This window comes from Chrysochloris asiatica, unplaced genomic scaffold (assembly GCF_000296735.1).
Source record: "Chrysochloris asiatica unplaced genomic scaffold, ChrAsi1.0 scaffold00018, whole genome shotgun sequence".
NCBI classification, from domain to species: domain Eukaryota; kingdom Metazoa; phylum Chordata; class Mammalia; order Afrosoricida; family Chrysochloridae; genus Chrysochloris; species Chrysochloris asiatica.
Genome location: NW_006408536.1, coordinates 12,511,369 through 12,516,410, shown reverse-complemented (window position 1 = coordinate 12,516,410; position 5,042 = coordinate 12,511,369).

Here is a 5,042-nt window from a genome sequence, read left to right as displayed (position 1 = left end):
GGTACAATGACTCTGTGTATTCCTTCCATCTTTTCTGTGCCCTCCACTCACTTTGCCTCTCAGCAAGCCCATCTTTGGACAGTAGCTGGCTCACTGAAATGCTCAGAGATGAAAACCCGATGAGCTTCCACAAGATGTTCGTTGACTAGACTCTAAAGGCATTGCCATTTCAAGCAGAGTTTAGTTAGCAGGATTGCCATAGGCTTGCAGATTTACAAAGACAAATACACTCATAAGGGCTTGCATCAGGGCCTGTGTTTCTTAAGACAGCAGAGAAAAGTGACAGAGGAAATTGAAAAGGAGGGGACACATCTTGCAACTGCCAGACCGTGGAGACACTGAGCTCTTACTGCCACCCCACCCCCAGACCCCAGGCCCCTTCCTTGGATCAGCACAACGGTAGGAGAAACCTTATCTCTCAACAGCCATTCTGTCTCTGGCACTGTTGCTTCTCCCAAGAGGACAGTGTCTGGAATTTATCCAAGAGCAAAATGGATTTTTAGGGATCAAAGACTTAATTCACATGAAAAGCAAAGTTTGCAGCTGGGCAGAATTAATGTTTAGTGCTCTTTTTCTCCTTTCTGTAATTCATTTCTTATGTGTTAGAAAGCCCTGGAGGGAATATTAATGTGATTTTTTTTTTTTTTAATTAAGACTGGCTCCAGTAAAATTTTCATCAAACCCTCCCAGAACCTCAAAATCAAAGTGACATCATGATGTTTAGAGAAATGTCCTTCACTGGTGTCGAATTTTAAAAAAAGGTGTTCACTATAAGTTTGGTGTCATTCGGGTCCCACCCTCTACTGAGAATTTGCCTGTCCACCCCAGATGTACTGAATCAGAATCTACATTTTAGGCAAATTCTCAGCAGAGGGTCGAACTACAATGAACTTGTGTGAAGCCCTGGACTCAACACTCCATTTTGTATGTGGAAAATAGAAACACAGAACGGCACAGTGGCAGCCCACTTTGGTTGGTTGGTGTGTGGGAGAGACAGGAGTAGAGTCCAAATCTCCTGACTCTTCAAATCTAGGACTCTTCCAAAACATCATTCTAAACAGATGCAGTGCAGGGCATGAGATCCAGTTTCTCGGCCAGGTGCAAAATGACAAGTCAGCGGCATGAGCAATTCTGAGGAGAGATGGATGAAGCACCTCGAGCTTAAGATCTTCAGGACTGAGAAGAGGCTTGCCTGCTGTGGGGGGCCCAGGAGTGTGGGATGTAGCCTTGGCCAAGACCTCCCAGGGAGGCAAGAGTATGGCAGACGTGCATGGAGTTAGGATAAGGGGGCTGACCTTCCCTTGAGTGGCCTGTAGTTTAAACTGGTGGTGGTGGTTATGTGCCGTGGAGTCGGTTCTGACTCATAGCGACCCTGTACAGGGTTTCCGAGGCTGTAAATCTTTACGGGAGCAGAAAGCTCCATCTTTCTCCCGAGGAACAGCTGGTAGTTTTGAACTGCTGACCCTAAGATTAGCAGCCTGATTTGTAACCACTACTCTACCAGAGCTCCTTGTAGTTTAAATTAGGCTCACAATAATAGAGAAGCTTTGGGCCTGGGGTGACACTAACACAGACAGGGGGTGCAATTCAGTGAATGGGGCACCAAGGCAAGGATCTATGCAAGACAACAGTATCCTAGTGCAGGTAAACAGGGCATTCAGGGTCTCAGCTGGTGGCTGAGGCTACAGACTCAGTGTTTTAGTCTTGGGCAGGATATCAAAGCCTGGTCCAACAACCCACTGCCATCCAGTTGACTGTGATTCAGAGGCTGCCCCGGAGGGTTCCCAAGGCAGTCATCTTTATGGAAGCAGACTGCCACAGCTTTCTCCAGGGAGTGGTTGGCGGGTTCCAACTACCAGCCTTTTGTTTAACAGCTGAGCACTTAACCACTCCACCACTAGGGCTCCTTTGGCCAAGAAGATTCTGAAGGGTCTCCAGGGAAAGAAGGTATAAATCAAGAAAGAGGATAGCAGTTCAGGTACACAAACTAGACACATAGGATGAGAGTTAAGGTGTTTCTGGGAGTACTTCTGGCTGTACATAACAGAAAAACAACTAATCGTAACTTAAATCTTAAGAACATTTGTTGTTTACTTAATAAATGAAGATTCCAGAGAGAAGCATTCCCAGGGGTCATCCAGCAGCTCGACAATGTATTGAGACTGCAATAGGTTTTCATCCTTCCCCTCTACCATTCTTCAGTGTGTTGACTTTTTTTTGCCACTGGACTTGTTACCTCATAGTCACAAAATGGCTGCCACCGCTCCAAGCATCATATCCTCACGTGACTGCCCCCACAGGTTTGCTTTTCAGAAGATTCTCTTTACGTCTCATTGGCCAGAGCTGTCACCTGGCTACCCACAAATACATGTAATATTTGCCTTTCCACCTCTACAGGCAAAGGCAAGGAGAAATGGTTACAAGTAACCAGGCACCAGCATCTGCCACAGTGTGGAAGAGAGGGTGCAGCTCAGTGGGCTATACTGGTACTCAGAGGCTTCCCATCAAGTGCTCAGACACCAGACTTGGAAAGCCAGAGCCCTCCCTCATAGACCCCCACTTCCTAGTGATGCTGGGGCTTCTCGGACTCATTCTGGAATGGCTCAGGGCCTGGATGGAACTAAACGTATGGTTGAAAGTCTTGAGCACAAACATATATTATTAGGGAAAAAAATCCTTTTAAACTAAAACTGCTTATATGACATGCTCTCTTCACATAAGAAATACTATGCCCTTTCCAGGAGCTTGACTGCCACCACCAGTTAGTTGCCAGTCTGCGTAGAGATGTCAGGAACTGATGCCCAGGTGAGAGGTGGCACTACCATCCTGGGGCCCTTTCTAATAAACAGAATTTATTGAAACTGACTCCTGAGGCCCAGACACCCCTAAGACTCCCAAAGTGCCCTTAGGAGGCAAAGGCCTAAAATTCGTTCCTGTGATGGGCTTTCTAGATATCCTGGCAACTGAATGTCCTCCAAAACCAGACAGATGCTTTCCCAATCGAGGCAATTCCAAATCCCAGCCAGTGTAACCAAAGGCAGTAAGAACAGCAAACATACAGCATTTACTATGAGTATGCCCTTTATAGAAGTAGTTGTGTGTGTGGTGCTATAGCATAAGCACTGGACTGCTAATCACAAAATTGGTGGTTCACTCCTTGGAAACCCTCTCTCCAAGTCAGAACCGACCTAACAGCATTTAACAACACAACAACAACATGCACTTTAGAAGGACGCCTGCTGGTGCAATGGGTAAACACTGAGCTGTTAACTGAAAGGTTCAAACCCACCAGCCACTAAGTAAAGCCTAGCAATCTACTCCCATAAAAATGACAGGAGCACTTCTACTCTGTCTAATTGGGTCTCTTCAAGTTGGAATCAACTCCGTGACATACAACAACAACAACAACATGCCCTTTAAAGACCCAATACATTTAACCCTCATAGCAACTCTATGAGTAGGCACTGCTGTCATCAACCCCATTTTACACAGACTGTTTGTCTATGACGATACCAAGCAAGCTGTTGGCCTTGGAGCCATCAAGGAAAGAAAGAAAAGCCAGCCCATCAGGGTAAACTGCTTTCTAAGACTGAAACTCAAAGGGAACACACGAACAGTCTTGTATGCTCGCTAGTGACCACCCTGGTCAACTTGTGAGTGCAAGTGAAGGGATGCAGCAATGAAGACATGGGCTGAGTTTGGCCATGTTCCACAGACACCTTGAAATGAGAGAGAGAAGAGGAAGGGCTGGCTGGTTTACAGTCCCGGGAGATGCGTGCACTCCTGAGCCCAAGGGCACTTAAGGCTAGAGTTAAGAGTGAAGTGGTGCTCATCAAGGAGAGTGGTCGGGTCCCCTCAGGGCAAACCCCCTTCCAAGACTAAGACTTAATGGGAATACACAGCAGACATGCGCTCTGACTGATGACCATGTTGGTCACCGATAAGGGGAAGTGAAGGAAAAACAGCAAGGAAGCTGTGAGCTAAGCCCTACAACATTCAATAAACTCCTGTGAATCTGGGTGGAGACCTGGTTGGCCAGCAGTGTGGCAAGACCTGGAGACTCTTGGGCCCAGAATCAGTGACATAGCCACAGAGGACTAGAGTGGAGAGTGAAACGTTCAGCTAATAAGAAGAGAGGGCATATGCATAAGAACACCCACACTTGCAGATAATACCCACTTGACCTGGAAGAAGAAAAAAAAGGGAAAAGAGAATAATCTGATATAATTTGATGAACTTGACCTACACCTATGGATGCAGTAGCTCAAAAGAGGGAACAAATCTTTACATTGAGGATCATTCCCACCCCCTTGATACACAGGGTAGACAGGGATGAGCAACTTGGACACTGGCTATCCAAAATGGGGGGGAGGGGGGCTACAAAGGCAAGAAGTGACTGGCTTAGAAGCTTTCAAGAGGGAGCCTAGATCCAGAGGGCATGGAGGAAGGTAGAATCTCCACTGAGTAGTATTCAATCTGTCTGGGAGGAGCTGATGAAAGGACATGTGGATAGGTCTCTTGTGATACAATAGTGAATGATTGTTATCAGGACTGACTGTGAGGGTTGGAAATGTAAAGGTAGATGTTTTGTAGCAAAAGGAGGGGAGTGCTTGACTTTGCAGTCCAGGAACAGAGGTCCCTGGGACCATCAAGGGAGAAGAGTGGAGTGTGGGACCCTACCCAGAGAAACAGTGATGCCAGAGATGGAAATAGAGATGATGATGTGGAGAGATGGAGCAGCTGGGGACTCTAGACCCAGAGAGGGAGAGGGGCTGTGTGCTGACGACCAGGGGGCCAGCTGGGCTGAAGTTGGGGAGGTGTTCGAGAACTCCCAAGCTTGTAGATAGTATCCATTTGGTCTACCTTGGATCGCATGCTGTCCAGAACTGGACCAGATGAAGATGAAGAAGTTTGATACAGGGAGCAAGTATAAATTGCTACAACTTGATGAACTGGACCTTTGTTTATGGATGAAGCTGCCCAAAATTCCAACCAAAAGGGAAGGATTCTTCATATCAAGGATCAAGTTTGCTTGCTCAGTA